The sequence below is a fragment of the Anser brachyrhynchus genome, assembly GCF_964034855.1.
Source record: "Anser brachyrhynchus genome assembly, chromosome: 5".
Taxonomy (NCBI): Eukaryota; Metazoa; Chordata; class Aves; order Anseriformes; family Anatidae; genus Anser; species Anser brachyrhynchus.
Window position 1 is genome coordinate 1,925,728 of NC_137699.1, and position 18,263 is coordinate 1,943,990.

Here is an 18,263-nt window from a genome sequence, read left to right on the forward strand (position 1 = left end):
TAAACACGATAACATATGCCTTGAAATCTGCTTGCTACATACTTACACAAAATAACAACACCTTCACTAGTTCCTAATACTCAGCTGGTCACAACTGAGAACATTTCACTAACCTCAAGTACTGAAACAACTGACTTCTGCTGCCCTACTGCATCTCCAGATACAAAATAATTCCAAAATATTTTATCATCTGCTAGGTAACATTCTCTCTCCACTGTAAAGATGAGCAATGAGTTCAGAAAATAACTTTTTGGAGCATACAAAATAACCCTAGATCCAATTATTTTAGCAACTGTTCTGCATGGAATGGAAACTGAACTGTTCTCTCCAGCCTTCCAGTTGATATCCCTGATACATTATAACCTCACTTAAGAAGTACACAGCAACCAGCAAATTAGAAAACTTAATATCTAATGAAAATGAAAGTATAAGGCCTTTAAAATTAAACTAGGTATAGAGCTCTCCAAGAAGAAATCATAGATGCTGTAGGAAGTTCATTTAAAAATCTTCTCCAATTAAGTGTTCTCACCTCAGGTAATTAGATGATTACCTGAGAAGTAGTAAAGATGCCCAAAGAGTAATCAAACAACTGAACTACTAAGGAGACAAGTACTGTCATTGTTTAATGGAAGGTTAATTTAAAACCAGCTGTTATTTCAGCAAAATCTGTACAAAAATGGTGTGTTGATACTATTAAATTAATGGAAACTATTTGGCATTAAACATGCTTAAACTGTTCAAATTACTTGTCACAATAAGATTCTTGACAAATAACTGAATAAATCTGAGTCAAGCTCAGCATCCTGCCTTTGAGGAACTACATGCTGACTACCAATATCACTATCTAAAACTAATTAGTAGTTGGTGACTGTAGCCTGCTGGCACTAGGAAGCTGGTTAACATTCCTCAGAAACAAACAGGTCTGGGGGGAGGAGGGTAATATTTACATTTTGCTTTGGCCTCAAAAGGCAGAAAGGCAGGTAAATAATCAACTATTTACACCTGCGCACATAGCAGCTCAGTTTGTTTCATTAATCTATAAAACACAGTGATATTGGATGTGCTTCAGGCATTTTCATTGACTGACATACCTTGAGTTTTGATTTTTTTTTGACGAGTCAGAAGATTGGAGTAGAAATCCTAAAGCACAATTATTTTGTTATTGCTATTATTCAATTAAATAAATGCTGAATTAAATTGTCAAAACAGATTTCACTGGCATGCTAGAACAGCATTTTCATTTTTCTTCATGAATTTAATTTGTGGCTAAATACTGTGATGATTAGCATAATTACCTTAAATAGTACTGGGTGTATTTAGGCAAGAGGGATAGACCAATTACTGAGTATTCTACAGACAACAGTTCCTTTTTATTTCCCTAATAATGCTCTATGTAACCATTTTCCTCGTTTTTTTAATTGTTGAATGGCTTCATTTAAAAATCCCAAATTAAAGTTTAGATCAAACTTCAATTTCATATTGAAAAAAAAAAGCCTACAGTGTGACATAACTGTCAGCAAGCTCTTAGTGGACACAGTAAGAGCAAGATTTGCAAGTAATCTTTCAAAAATTTAGATATGTGTATTGGAAAACGTTCTTTTTGCTATTATCCAGCCACCTTGTAAAACGTATGTTGTTATAAACAGTTTATGCCCAATGCAAATTCCCAGCATAGCAAAGGATCAGATGAGTAGGAAGACATAAAGTTTTACTGGTAATCTCTATTGCTTTCTAAATGATGAGAAATACACGTCTATGCATATGTATTAATATACACAGCTACACACTGGGAAAATATACAGAGAAAACATCTGTAGGCTCTTCAGCAAACAAAGAAGATTAATTTTATTGTTGTTGTTAATATTCCGAAGCACTACATTTAATCCCTGTGACAGCTGGGTGAATTCAATGCTCAATGGCACGCTGTAAGAAGCGCACTACTGGCCTCTGGTGGATGCAGGTCTTCAGCACTATCACTGAAATTTATTTAAAGAATCTCGGCAGCTTTAAGAATAAATGTTTTCCTTTATTTGTAATAAGAGAACGCAAGATTAAGTCCCTGCTTTTATGAACAAGCAAATAGAAAAATACCATTTATGGAGTCCTAAAACACAAAGGTGTGTGACGTTAGCATTACAAAGTAATACTCATTTAGACAAAAAATGGCTTAAAGCAAGGAATAACTTGATACCAAGTGAAGGACAAGTAGTATGTCACATCTAAATTTAAAAATTGTATTTGTGCTATTCCTTAAAAATAAGTACTAGAAATTTTAACAACAATACAACAGTTTAACAACAATACAACAGTTTAACAACAATAAACTGGACTATGTTCATTAAAGTACAACAAATGAAAATGCCAAAGTTTATACTAGGCTTTGAATTTTAATGCAGTTATTTTATTTCATAAGGCTGTATTTAGAATGCTCAGACTCAAAGGAAACATTCACAATTCATATAGAGCAACTGAAAAAAATACACAGGTCCTTCTGATTTTCTACAGTAATAAGAACATGTAACCAGAATGATACCTTTTATCTAAATACATGTCTGAATGTTACAGTATTTTACAGTTGAAAACAGAGTGTATGCATTCTCTGATTCCAACTGAGATTAGGAGGACATCATGTGGCAAAATAAAGTATGAATGGACCTTTAATTTCCCACACACACACACACGCAAAAAAAAGGTATTTTCCACCTGCTACCCCTTGCAGTCAAAAACATAAAATACTCTTAACAGACACTGTGAATGTAGAAGCAACATCCAATATTTGCTATTAGGACAAAAGAGAGGATTATGAAGATGACCTGCAATTCTGCTATAAAGGTATGGATGATCTATTGGATCCAAAGGTGAGGTCAACTGTATGAAGTTCAACAAGGCCAAGTGCCGGGTCCTGCACCTGGGGCGCAACAACCCCAAGCAGAGCTACAGGCTGGGAGATGAGTGGCTGGAAAGCTGCCTGGAGGAGAAGGACCTGGGAGTACTGGTTGATAGTCGGCTGAATATGAGCCAGCAGTGTGCCCAGGTGGCCAAGAAGGCCAACAGCATCCTGGCCTGTATAAGAAGCAGTGTGGCCAGCAGGTCTAGGGAAGTGATTGTGCCCCTGTACTCGGCTCTGGTGAAGCCGCACCCTGAGTACTGTGTTCAGTTTTGGGCCCCTCGCTACAGGAAGGACATGGACGTGCTCGAGCGAGTCCAGAGAAGGGCGACCAAGCTGGTGAGGGGTCTGGAGAACAAGTCTTACGAGGAGCGGCTGAGGGAGCTGGGCTTGTTCAGCCTCGAGAAGAGGAGGCTCAGGGGCGACCTTATCGCTCTCTACAGTTACCTTAAAGGAGGCTGTAAAGAGGTGGGGGTTGGTCTATTCTCCCACGTGCCTGGTGACAGGACGAGGGGGAATGGGCTAAAGTTGCGACAGGGGAGTTTTAGGTTGGATGTTAGGAAGTACTTCTTTACCGAAAGGGTTATTAAGCATTGGAACGGGCTGCCCAGGGAGGTGGTGGAGTCACCACCCCTGGAGGTCTTTAAAAGATGTTTAGATGTAGAGCTTAGCGATATGGTTTAGTGGAGTACTTAGTGTTAGGTCGGAGGTTGGACTCGATGATCTTGAGGTCTCTTCCAACCTAGAAATCTGTGATACTGTGATACTGTGGTATTCTCAGTTTTTACACCCCAAGTGGCTATTCTGAAATTTTAGAAGTACACAGTCCCATTTATATGGTTAAATTTCACCCTTCCATGCTTTTAGACCAATACATCTTTGCCAGAGCCCTATCAAAACCAGCAACTTGTGTATCTGTGACCTGAAACGATCAATGAATAAATCAAAGGTATATATAAAGGAGTTCCACTCTATCGTGGCAGTCAACCCTCCCTAACAGCTCAGTGGTAACTAGCACATGAATACTATATATATATATGTAGTCCTAAACAGGTATTCTTGGAATTATACGGCTTATGTTGCATTCCTCTAAAAACTGCATTATTTCCTTTGTCGGAGGCTACTAATAAATTCTGAGAATAGCAGCTGAAGATTAAACCTGTCTACAGGAATCTACTTAAACCTTAATTTTAAAAATAGAAAAGAAGCTGCTTCATTATAATGCTAGTCATACATTATAGAATCAATTCACATTGTTCTGATATCAGTTCAGAAAATCAGCCAGAACTGAAAGAACAGAGAACGGTTAAATAGCGTGGCTAAGGATGGACAAACCTCTACAGGTTTAGAATTTCATTTCAGATAACCACAGAAAAACATGGAAGTTCAGATTCACAAATACAAAAAGCTGGAAATAGAAATTCTAAGGAGATTTCTGTTTCCTGTTTCTAGCCAAAAGACATAGCCTTGGATCATACTCTTCTTTCTCGAAATTCTTTAAATTTTTTTCACTGAATTAGAAAAGCTATCAGAAAGACATTAATGCTACTTTTCACTGCCTTCTAAAAATAAATTGTCCTTGTGGTTGAGAATAATTTTGTAATGCTGACTTTAAACACACAGCTGAGATGCCCTGAAATATTTTTATTTACAAGGCTTTTGTTATCAGTCTCAGCCTGTAACACCCAGAAAAGCCAAGCATTTCTTCCCCCACTATAGAATAATTCAGCAACCATGGATCTCCCACCCTATTCCTACACTCTCTATGGAATACATATTGACAAAACAATAGTTTGTTCATTCCCATATCTTACTACTGTGAGCAATCTTGCATTTACCTTAAACAAAGCTTTGCACAAACCTCCCCAGAAGAGTTACAACAACCCAGAAAACCATACTATCCAGTTTGCAAGCTGAATAACTACCTTCCAAGCACAGGTTGAGTAGCTGGGAAGGGTAGAAAAGGAAAGCAGGTTTCTAATCAGAAGGGTCACAGAACAGCATTTGAACAAGTGTAACTGGAAAGAAACAAACAAAAACAACACCTAAATACCACATTTTCACATGTATATCCTGCATTTTATTAGATGCAAAAAAGCATACGTATCAGTGGTGCTCTTAGAGGAGGGGTAGTTTACTAAGAGAGGCCTTCTTTGCTAGCAGTAAGCAGAGCTGAAGCCCTTGAAGCTCAGAACAGTGTTTTTAAAGCAATGCAGAATATCTTGGTATAGGTGAGGTGGGTGATAAAGTAGTTTCCAGACTGAGCTTGGTTGGTTTTATGAGATGCAAGGCCTGTGGCAGCAGAGGGGTAGATTCTATGGTCCAAGCAGTCACTTAGTCTCAGACTCCTAGTCTGCAGGCAGATATTGGGAAACATGGGAAAGTATTGAGAAAGTAACAGCAGTAACTTATACCAAGACCACAGTTGCTCACTGCCTTACTCAGAATCAAACTGAAATACAAATATATATATATACATATATATATATAACGTCCTGCTCTTCAGGTTTCCCTGATAGAGAATAAAGGAAAACTGTGTGGCTAAAATCACACCATATTTGAAGGGTCATAGGGTCACCAAGTTTTCTATTTGCTGCATTAAATAAAGATCATAACAGAGTCCAAAAAAATGAAATTTTGTCCCTATCTGCTCTCTAACCCTACTGTCGAGCACAACCAACAACATGAAACTGTTCTTCTTTCATGCTCATTTAATCTCTTCTACTTTATTTGGTTATGCTTTTTCCTAGGCAAATACATCAATAGACAAAGAAGAAGAAAAAAAAATCTGTATCAATAAAAGTACATTGGTGTTGCCAAGCAGTCTTCTATTTGATCAACAGATCCCTTCAGATCTATCCATGTGAAGCCACAGAAGGACTACAGAGAACATGTCACCAAAGGGTTATTTAATCTTAGTGAATGGGGGAAGGGAAAAAGAGGTTTATTTACCAAAGAACATACTGTTTTTAGAACACTGAAGGAACACTTCCCAAGGTCTATATACCGAATACTCCCTGTGAGGGACAGAAAAATTTCTGCATGCCAGGCAAGAAGGGAACTTACACAATAGGATTTCAGTCTCACCTGCTCGCATCAATCCTGTCTAGTAAAGTCAGTGGAATAAAATGCAAAAAGGGGGAGTGCAGTTTCTTCAGCAACAGTGCTCAGACAGTAAGAAAAAGGCTTCTATCAGCCAGCATCCAAAATAACCCAAGGTCAGATTTCCTGGAACGCAACTGTAGAGGGCATGCACTTGAGCATACAACCCTCTGCTGTTCTCATATCTCCTGATTCTCTCCAAGCTACTGATTTACATCTCCCACCTGCTGGGTAATCATACACTATCAGTAAGACTTGTTTGCACTATCTCAAGGATTGCTGTTTTTAATTTCTGCATTCCTGGGGTCCAAAATCTCAGGTGACTACCCTCCTACACAGTTCCAAAAGTAATCTGAAGGAGTTTCTAGTTGCCTGAGACAATATTCTACAAGTCCTGCTTGGCAGGTGTTTTTAAAGGATTTTCGATCTCATATTGTTGCCTGTCAGCAGTCAGATGAAAAACTTCTTGAGCATCTGGGGCGACATGTATTTGGGGTTTTACACTTAGTTGAAAAAAAAAATATTTATCCAACAGATGGAAACGTGATACACTAGAATCTAAAGTAAGCATGCCTTTTGAAAATCTGATGCCTAAGTCAACACCAGTAGTCAGCAATAGATGGCTATGATTTCAAAAGTGTCATTACACACAACAGAGAAAATGTCATAATTGGTCTTGTTATTTTCTTTACTTAAGAAATATTGTCTCTATAATCTAAAAATAATAATAATAATTCTGATTAATGGAGAAAAATCAAATACTTTAGTGAATTTGCTTTCCATGGAGAAATAAAAGAATCCAACCTGCAAAATTTCTCAATAACACCTGGTACACATTTAAAAGTATTTGCCATCCTAGCTAGGTTGATTAGAAGGACGACAAAAAAAAACAAGTAAATAAAAAAATTGCATCCCTATTTAATGCTTGTATGCAGCAATGCACTCCATAAAGACATAACTGCACTTGACAAAAAAGAATGGCTTCTGACCGTTTGTTTTATTAAGCTGCAGAAGCAAAAGAATTATCTGTTTAAGTTGTCTTTATGCAAGTGGAGATTGCCAATTTACGTGCAGAAAAGCTGTAAACTATCACACGAAACAAACTAAACACTGGACCTAAACAAATAAACAAAAAAAAAACAAACATAATTTTAACATTGCTAATCTTGGATATTTAGTTCCAGAACTGAACTTTGCAAACATAATTTTTATCTAACTAGTAAGAGGTGGAACAGCTGTGTTTGTATTAACAGGTGCAAATATTACCTCAATTTCCTTTACTTCAACCACATACTGTGGCCTCAGAGCTACTTATGATAACTGGAAAACATTCTGGGTGTGTAGACTATTATAATAAACTCTTTCTGAAGAAAAAAAAATTAGTCAGCCTAACATTTTTATTGTAAAACTTATCACAAGCCACTGGAAAAAAAAAATTGACATTTCATCCTGAAGAGCCTTTTGACAACTATTATTCATGGAGGTAAAGTTCAGGAAAATTCAGTTCTACTTCCTCAGGGACAACATTTATGAATATCATAAATTAGATTGTAAGAGTATCTTTAAAGATTTTGTTCTGCCTCAAGACAGTTTACAGATTATATAATACATATTAACACAGTAAGTCATCTGCACATATTACCAGAATATACCTGCCTTTATTCTTCAGACTTCATTTTTATTTAAATAAGCATCTCTGCTTTATATAATAACACTTTATGAAAATAGTCGAGCATATTCGTAAATATTTTTTGACCATGTACTTGGAAATTAATTATTTCTATAACAATTTTTGGTAAAATATCTTCCAATCTTGTGCAGGACCTTCAGCTTGTACCCAAGTACACTTGAGTACATACAAATCATCTATGCAATTACATGCACAGAAATTTCAATACTTGGGAATCTTTTGTGTAGCGATCTTCTTCCCTGGATCTCGTTTACTGATATTGTTTACGTTTCAGATCAAACAATTTAAATTCTGAGGTATTTCCTACTTTCCAAATCCTTTAGATGCAAGGTTAACGTATTTTCTTTTTCTTAAAATATATCTTTTGCGATGTTTTCTACTTGTACTTCTTATGGGTATTTGAAGTTAAGCATATTTCACAATACAGATCAGATCATGGCCCTACAGAATCACTTAAGTTATTCTAAAGAACAAGTAACTTTCCCCCAGCAAAATCTCTCTGAAATCTACTGGAATGCCCAGTGAATAATCTTGGTAAAGGGGAGTATTTGTGCAGTCAGACCTTAGTACATGATGTTATACTTTCTTTTTTGTTGCTTTCTCAAAAAAGGATGTTTTTAACCTGTATATTACACTAATTCATTGTGCATAAATTGTCCCATTGCACATAAATTATTGTTCTTCTCCATCTGTATCCAAAATTTTAATTAAAGTAGCCTCTGGTTTTACCATCAGACATGCTGAGGAGCTCTCACTGGTGTAACACATACTTAGCAGAGCTAATTTACCAATTTTACAGTGCTGCTGATAGATGTTTCTGTCTTAAATGCATATTGAAAACCACCATTTCTCTCAAGCCTTCAGCAGAAACATAATTTTAAGTTTCATTTCAATCAATTATAATGAACAAAGATAACAAGTAAAAAATGTGTAGTTATTTGTTCTCATGGATCTCAAATCAGCTGGCAGTAAAATTCCTGATCCTCCCTGTTGCAGTTACTCTACAAAAGGCTGGAGGAGGGAAATGCCATTTTGGTATTTTACAGTGACTTTTTTTTAGCATAGTTGCTTAGCTGCTGAATAGATAGGAACACACAGAAAGATTCAGAAAATCAGACTGGGAGTTGAAGATAATACAAAAACCCACAGGGAATTAATTAACTCTTGCATATGCTGAAGCCTTTTTACAAAAAAAAAAAAAAACAAAAAAAAAAACAACCCTGGGGAACTGGATGGCACTTAATAATCAAACAATGGTTACAGTTACTCATATGATTAAAAACATGTCCACAGTAAGATATCAAAGCTCAAATGCTGGGGGGTCACAGACTTTCCAAATGTGGCGTGCTAGACAATACTCTTGTTTCCCAAATGGGAAGCTGAAGATGGTGACCAAAACCCAACAAAATTTAACTGTATGCAGTTCAACAAGGCCAACTGCCGGGTCCTGCACTTGGGGAGCAACAACCCCAAACAGCGCTACAGGCTGGGAGATGAGTGGTTAGAAAGCTGCCTGGAGGAGAAGGACCTGGGAGTATTGGCTGACAGGCAGCTGAATATGAGCCAGCAGTGTGCTCAGGTGGCCAAGAAGGCCAACAGCATCCTGGCTTGTATAAGACACAGTGTGGCCAGCAGGGCTAGGGACGTGATTGTCCCCCTGTACTCGGCTCTGGTGAGGCCGCACCTCAAGTACTGTGTTCAGTTTTGGGCCCCTCCCTACAAGAAGGACATGGAGGTGCTCAAGCGAGTCCAGAAAAGGGCAACGAAGCTGGTGAGGGGTCCGGAGAACAAGTCTTACGAGGAGCGGCTGAGGGAGCTGGGCTTGTTCAGCCTCGAGAAGAGGAGGCTCAGGGGCAACCTTATTGCACTCTACAGGTACCTTAAAGGAGGCTGTAGCAAGGTGGGGGTTGGTCTATTCTCCCACGTGCCTGGTGACAGGACGAGGGGGAATGGGCTAAAGTTGCGCCAGGGGAGGTTTAGGTTGGATATTAGGAAGAACTTCTTTACTGAAAGGGTTGTGAGGCATTGGAATGGGCTGCCCAGGGAAGTGGTTGAGTCACCATCCCTGGAGGTCTTTAAAAGACATTTAGATGTAGAGCTTAGTGATATGGTTTAGTGGAGGACTTGTTAGTGTTAGGTCAGAGGTTGGACTAGGTGATCTTGGAGGTCTCTTCCAACCTAGATGATTCTGTGATTCTGTGAAAATTTAGAAAACCCTCCATCTCAAAGAAATGAAACACTGCTCACCTGCTCTTCTTAAGAAATGGCAAGAAATTCTTGGCAAGAAATCCTTGATTTTACTAGTTTCACAAGTGTTTGCATTATGTAACCATCTTCAGTCCCATCATTATTACAGAAGTATCATATTTCTCTGTATTTGCTGCTATAATATTTTACAGGAACAACTCAGAAGAATACAAATAACAGCACTGTCTGCAACTAATGCTATAGAAGTAGTTGTGTGCTGGATTTCATACTTAAATTTATGAATTCTCAGGAATTATGGAGAAGAAGAAAAAATTTGAAATCAGGGCAAGTTCTCTGAGTTGGCTTTATAAAAAGGTAAATATTGAAGGCTTTCAAACAGTAAAATTGCATATTTAGAAGACACATTTCTGTCCATATACTCTCCATTTTGGTATTGAAACAGAATATCATCACTTATTAGATTAGTCCTTCATTTTTAACCCAACTACAGATGGCTTCCACTGCTAACACCCCTATTTTGTACTATTTTCCCTCTTTCTCGTCCTATCAGAAGGAATAAATGCTGGCATAATTTGCTAAGCATCAGTGAATATAGAGATAATTTATTTTTAAAGGGGAGAAGATACTACTTCCTTACAGTCTGGCTGAGCATGTTAGCTTTTGGAACCATCCATTCAATGGATCCATCAACGTGAGTCCTTATGTTCATATCAGGAGTATCCTTTTGAAGTAAACCTCCTGTTCATTCCCTCTTTCCCTTGTTGACATGGCATAAATCAGAGTGCATCCAGATATCCTCCAAATGAAACAAAGCTGAAAGATGCACTCTACAGAGTTTGAATGCCCTCTAGACCCCATCAGCATATGTTTCCCTCCATTCAAAGAACATAATGTCTACAAAAATGTGTATGTCTATGCATACTTCCAGAAGGGCAAGACAGGGAGGGCTTCAGCATCTCCCTTCCAGTCTCTCACATCCTTGGCACAGATGACAGCACCACTAAAACACTAACTATAGTGCCATCCTGCAGCTCTTCTCCATCTCCTTCACTTTACTTGCCAGATTGACTCAGTTCCTAAACAGGGCAAGCGAGACTGAAGAGCTGAGGAAAGCAGTGGTGCTGTGTGAGAAACACAAATAAAAGCAGTGTTGTGACAGGAAAGCAGAAAAGAGGGTTTAAACCCTACCTCCACCTGAAGCACCATTCCATGGGATCACCCACAGCATGTGATCATTTCTATTTTTAAATGCTGTATTTTCTAACATGAGTCAATTACCAATCTATTTCTGATCTGAACAGGAAGGACGGTGGAACAACTTTCATCACAGCTGAACCAAAATTAGAACTGAAAATGGATCAGCTCAGTTCCTTTATTTATACTAACCAACTTTAGGTGTATCTGTGTAAGCCAGTCAGAATTAAAAAGAGTATCCGTAAGCTCCTTCTCTAGATACTGGGGATCAGAATCAGGTTTAAAGTGTTACTCAGAACACAGCTTAAATTGGGCATTGGAAGGTGCGTGTTCTCTCCCAAGCTTTTACTCAGAAAACTGGCTAAATAATTCAGTCAGCTAAATTAAGTGATCATCTAATAACAATGATTACAGTTACGTGCCTAATCAATGTCCATAAGATTTACCTTTCCATCACCTACAGTGTTTGTGTGGATCCAAGCACACTGAAGCCCTTGATCAGAGATGAGCTTCTGAGCAGGCTTACCCAACAGGACAGTGGGCTCAACAGGAGTCAGCAACGCATCTCTGCTGCCATGAAGGCCAGCCCCATACCAGACTGCATTAGCATGCCCATAGCCAGCATACTGGGGGAAGCTTTTATTCCCGTCTGCTCAGCACCTGTGAGGCCATTTGTGGAGTAGCCTTTTCTGGAACACTGAGGCCAGTTTGGGCACTCAGTATGAGAGAGACACTGACAAACTGGAGGGAGTCCAGAGGCAGGCCACTAAGATGGCAAGGGGATTAGAGCACATTACATAAACTGAGATTAAAAAATCTGGGTTTAACTAGTACAAAAAAAAAAAAAAAAAAAAAAAGGCTATGAGGAACACAAATGTAGTTTTCTACAGCCTACAGAGGAGTTAGAGAGAACAGAAAAGCGGACGCTTACCAGAGGTGCACAGTGAAAGAACAAAAGGCAATTCTGACTTTGCACAAGGACAAAAATTCCTCACCATGGGAGAGGCTAAGCATTGCAGCAAGGCCCTGGAGAGGCTATGGAAACTCCATTTGTGGAGATTTTTTAAACTAAATAGGGCAAGGCCCGGAGCCTCTGAAATTAACCATGCATTCAACAGGACTGTGAACTAAATGACTTCCAACATCCCTTCCAACCTAAATTCTTCTATGTTTCTAAAACTGAGACACACAAATTACACATACAAAAATGTAAGTTAAATTGCATGACATGAATTGGCTAAAATCAATATAAAATTATTTTTTAAAATGGTTGTGCCATTTGGTGATAGCAGAAGCATTTTTCTCTGTGGCAGAATGGAGATACTCTAGCTGTAAAAATGACACAAGTTAAAAAAAAGAATAAATCTTTAGTAATAACATGGTGATTGTAGTGAGGATGTTTCATTATTAGAAGATTGGCAAAATGGTGCTGGAAATGCCACAAAGGTGGCAGATATGAATTCATGAAAATATCAAATGTTTAAGCTGTGTTAAAAATGCAGGAAGACTATTTTCTGAGATGTCTGATGAAGCCCTGCTGCTGTTTTTTTCAGAATAACTGATCTGTCTTACAATTCCTTAGGAAAGCTTGCAAACACAGAATTAGAGTAATCAATATATTACAAAGACATTAGTAAAAATACTGAGGTATCCTGATGTAAAAAGATATAGATCGTGGTGGAAAATATACAAATATAAATATTTTAACAGCCCAAAGACAAAAGTAATTTTATGCACCAAGGTTGTCCTTGAAGCTAGTTACACATGAGGGAAATACTTCTAGAAAAGAAAAAAATCATTGCCTTTTTCCAAACTATTTTGACTACAAATGATTCGGTTTTCATATCAATTCAGTACACATAATATATGCAGCATGTTTACATTTGGAGTTTATACCTGCAATTACATAATTTTATAGATGTATGTATACATAAGCATAGGGTCAGCCATGGATACAGCAAAATGCTTAATACAAAGATTTCTTGTTTAGTTGCCTAGCAATAAGATCTGACTCCAGACAGCTAACAAATACTGATTAGAGGATTGTATAATTATTTAATGCATCCAGTGGATCATACAAAAAGGAACATAAGGCTATTTAAGAAAGGAAAATGCTAAGTCAGAAAAAATCAATTCTATCCAGTGAAATCTATTCAGAAAATATGTGATACAAAGAAGCTACAATATCTGTACTATAAAGAAAGCCTCAGTCTGTTCAGGAGGTCAGTATTTTTCATTGTTCCCCTTCTTTTAGCAGAAAGTCTAATTCCATCTTGGCTAGTGGATGTGGCTTTTGAATTGCTGTGTTTAACTTTGTCAACTCCATTCAACAATGTTTGGAAACTAGAGAGACAGAGATTTTCAGAATTTGAACTGGAGGAACATTACAGCATTTCTCTTCCTGGAAAACACAGTATAATAGCAACAGGAAGTTTGACGACATTTACTTCACTAGTGGAGAGATGAAAGTCCACGCTTGTTTTTTATTTTGTAGGAAGAGTTTTAAAACTGCAGTGATGCTTTTTAACACATTTATAAGGTCTCTTCTCTCAGTTCTTGCCTTGTTGCAAATATTTTTCTCTCAATATTTAAAAGGTAGAACAGGAAGGTCACGAGCCAAAGATAGGAAGCATATTCCAAGTCTAGTGCAGCCTGGAAGTACTTCCTTCCTGGAGTAGTGCTTAGTTTGAACTTCTTCCCTTACTGTCTAAATTGAGTACGTACTTAGGGTTTGTCAACACAAGGAAGTAAAAATAAAGGAAAACTAGTCTCAGTTCAGAGCCAACTCTTTGCTAACTCCCAGTATAAACGTCCTTACCATACAGAAAGTAAAGGCATTCTATCCCATTCTGAAAATGGATTAAGCTACTTTGAACAAAGACAGCCCTAGTAAAATCCAAAGGTATATTCATGCTCCACAATGCAGTGCTATACAAAAAATAAATGAAGCAAGTTTCAATATAAGAGGCAACATATGTCTTCCACCTACTCATATATATTCTGCTTCTTAAACATTCCCTAATTTCATGGAGAGGGAGTCTTAGATACTGTACACAGTTTTGCATTTTGGCTTGAAAATATCTTCCAACTGTCTACGTTTGTACAGAATAGGCCATCACTTCATACTTAACACTGATTTTTCCAAGAAGAAAAATCCTTAATTCCTCTGTGTTCTTTCCCCAATGTTACAGATTGCTTCATAGACCAATGAACTACATACATATTGATTTGGTCTTGTACTGTGGCCTCTCTGTCTGTGTTATGGCAATGTGAAATACCCTTAAACAGGATATAAATTATATTTACTATATGAAAGTTCTTAATATAACAGGAATTTACATTACTGATTTTTATATGTTGTTCAGACACTACAGTGGTAAAAACTACACAAATACGTAGAAAGCAAATGCAGACAAAAATGAAGGGCATGCAGGTGAAAACATACGAATCATGGCAGGTAACTCAATCAGTGTTAATTTACTGAGATGTGAATTGTGTGGTCATTTCATTACAGTACTTTCTCTATAACTGAAGGATCTCTTAAGTATTGATGCAACTACCTATGCACCCACTTCCTATATGCTAAAAAAACTAAGAGCACATAATACTTATTCACACACATGCATTAGAAGATTCTTGTTTAGAGGAATCAGTCAATAAAGAATAGAAGGGCTGGGATGAAAACCATTGTTCCTATATACATCTGCAATTTTCAGACTGTACATAAAAGTGCAGTCTCTATTCACCTCTCTCACAGATCTTCAGAACAATATGGCATTAAAGAAATACATGTTGTCAACAAAAAAATTGATAATCTCATTGGAAAAAAATGTAGAGCTACTAGGGATACAGAGTTGGCTCTGGAATCCTGTTGATTTTAACTGGTTTTATATATATTATAAATGTATACATATACATTTATTTATATTATTCTAAATATTTTTTATACATTTTTATACATTTTTAGGGAAAGGCTGTGGATGTGGTTTACCTTGACCTCAGTAAGGCTTTTGACACAGTTCCCCACAACATTCTCCTCAAGAAACTGGCTGCTCGGGGCTTGGACTGGCGTATGCTTCGCTGGGTTAGAAACTGGCTGGATAGCCGGGCCCAGAGAGTTGTGGTGAATGGAGTCAAATCTGGTTGGAGGCCGGTCACTAGTGGTGTCCCCCAGGGCTCGGTACTGGGGCCGGTCCTCTTTAACATCTTTATCGATGATCTGGATGAGGGCGTCCAGTGCACCCTCAGTAAGTTTGCAGATGACACCAAGCTAAGTGCGTGTGTCGATCTGCTCGAGGGCAGGAAGGCTCTGCAGGAGGATCTGGATAGGCTGGACCGATGGGCTGAGGTCAACTGCATGAAGTTCAACAAGGCCAACTGCCAGGTCCTGCATCTGGGGCGTAACAACCCCAAGCAGCGCTACAGGCTGGGAGAAGAGTGGTTGGAAAGCTGCCTGGCAGAGAAGGACCTGGGAGTATTGGTTGATAGTCGGCTGAATATGAGCCAGCAGTGTGCCCAGGTGGCCAAGAAGGCCAACAGCATCCTGGCCTGCATAAGAAGCAGTGTGGCCAGCAGGTCTAGGGAAGTGATTGTGCCCCTGTACTCGGCTCTGGTGAGGCCACACCTCGAGTACTGTGTTCAGTTTTGGGCCCCTCCCTACAGGAAGGACATGGACGTGCTCGAGCGAGTCCAGAGAAGGGCGACCAAGCTGGTGAGGGGTCCGGAGAACAAGTCTTACGAGGGGCGGCTGAGGGAGCTGGGGTTGTTCAGCCTGGAGAAGAGGAGGCTCGGGGGCGACCTTATCGCTCTCTACATTTACCTTAAAGGAGGCTGTAAGGAGGTGGGGGTTGGTCTGTTCTCCCACGTGCCTGGTGACAGGACGAGGGGGAATGGGCGAAAGTTGCGACAGGGGAGTTTTAGGTTGGATGTTAGGAAGTACTTCTTTACCGAAAGGGTTATTAAGCATTGGAATGGGCTGCCCAGGGAGGTGGTGGAGTCACCACCCCTGGAGGTCTTTAAAAGATGTTTAGATGTAGAGCTTAGCGATATGGTTTAGTGGAGTACTTAGTGTTAGGTCGGAGGTTGGACTCGATGATCTTGAGGTCTCTTCCAACCTAGAAATCTGTGATACTGTGTGATACATCTATAGTCCCATGCATGGCCCATCCCTGGAAGTTTTTAAGGCCAGGTTGGATGGGGTTTTCAGCAACCTGGTCTGGTGGAAGGTTTCCTTACTCATGGCAGGGGAGTTGGAATTAGATGATCTTCAAGGTTTCTTTGAACCCAAACCATTTTATGATATTCTGGGGTATGAACAGTGTTTTCAAAGAGTTTCTAAAAAGGCACAAATTGAGTAGAAACCTCCAAGGTGAAAGTAATATCCTTCCATTAGTTTCCTCATTTGGGGCAACATGATAATCTTTGCATCTATTCTGATATTTTAAGTACAGAATCCAACTTTTTTTTATCCTCTGTCATAAGAAATAATAGCTTGAGCTCTTAATTTCATTGACACATGCACCTGTAATTTGAGCTCTGCTCTTCAATTTTTTTATTCTCTTTTCATAAGTCACAAGAAATGTACCATATTAAGTTTGAACTCTTAATTCATTGTGAAAATAGTACACTGTATAACCCACTTTCATATCTGCAGGTCACTATTAGCTTAATATTAAAAGTTCTGCTACCAACTGCCTAACAAAGGCTATGTCTAATTTGTAAGATGCACTCAAACAAACAGGTATTTATGAATATATTTACAATATTCACTGCTTGCAAACAAATCCACGTTGTCCATGTGCAATAAGCCAACATATCTTACTTGGTATATTGTGACAATAAAACATTATCCTGCATTTGATATTTTCCAATGCTTCACATTGCACAGGAAACCAATATACTTCACATTCCTGACCAAGTGATCCTAGCTACTTATGGTTACTCCACCATGGAGAATGTCTCCACCATGGAGATGCTCTGGTGAGTATTTTTACACTCCACATATGAAGTGTGACTAGTCTTTATATCTTCTTATCTAAATTATACACCAGCAAATAACTATGAAATTGTCTTAATAATTTGATAGTAAAAAATGTGTTACACATACGCATATCCAAAACCTTTTTTTTTTTTAGTATGACCTAATATCAGATGTTATCAAGGTAAATGTACCATAAATTAGATTCACAGTATCATAAGCAAGGTAGCAATTATTACCATTATTAATTATAAGGCCTGCATAGCTCCTGCAACTGAGTAAGAAAAAAGGCATTTTGTTGTAAGCACATTTTGTATACTTCTATATACTACTTTGGAGCTCTCTGCTCACCATCTAAGTAACCATACTTAAAAGGTATGCAAAGTAAAGCAAGAGTGTTGTACCCAGTGAAAGTAAAAAATATCAATCCTACTCTGTTTGTTGTCCTCTTAGTCAAGTAAGACCTGCCTGTGGGGCAAGACTTTGTCCCTGAAAGTAAAGCCCTTCAGACTCTCCCTTTAAAAAAAAACAGTCCGTGAAAGCAAAGATCAGTATTTTAATAGTCTGACCACAATTCTTTAGAAACGATTAATGGCAGTTGTTATCTATTTCAACAACACACATTTGTTAATAACACTATAATAATATAATAACATGGTCATAACAGCATACAGCGGAAATGGCATCATATGAAGCTAGATCATCAAGTGACATCAAAAGGAAACCAACAGTGTTCTCAGGACTTTTTTTTTTTTTTGGTCAGACAACTCCAGTTTCATTAGCAGTGATTTTCCTTCAAGAGCTGAGTGAGCAATTCTGAAATGTGACAGTGGAAGTGCCAACTTCGTTTCTTGTAAAAGAAAGAACAGTTTGAAACATCAGTGCCAACACTTTTAAGATCAGCTCTAGCAAGACTGAGTAGTGAGATTTCTGACATTACAGTTTTGTTTGTTTACTCTCCAGTAAAATTTCTGTCCACAAAAGCTTCATCTGAATCCTCATGCTCGCTGATTCTGAGACCTTGCTGGCCTGGAGTATAAATACCGAAGTGTTTTTTAATCTTTTTCTTGTTAACTGACCAAACCCCAGAGAAAACAATGACTGCTTCTTAGTAATATTTATACAAGGGGATTACAAAATAAAACAAAACAAAACAAAACATTAAATTTCATCAGATCTAATAAATACAGAATATGACTTCACAT

General features: G+C 38.2%; 2 long non-coding RNA genes across 13 annotated transcripts in view; one reads left to right on the top strand and one right to left on the bottom strand.

The window, feature by feature from the left end:
• LOC308195592 overlaps window positions 1-18,263 on the bottom strand; it is a 266,452-nt gene that overhangs the window by 238,478 nt on the left and 9,711 nt on the right. The gene's annotated exons all lie outside the window — the stretch shown is intronic.
• LOC308195596 overlaps window positions 8,514-18,263 on the top strand; it is a 47,990-nt gene continuing 38,240 nt past the window's right edge. The window contains exon 1 of the long non-coding RNA XR_013951662.1: window positions 8,514-9,426. This is a non-coding gene — a long non-coding RNA (uncharacterized lncRNA). The remainder of the gene's footprint in view (window positions 9,427-18,263) is intronic.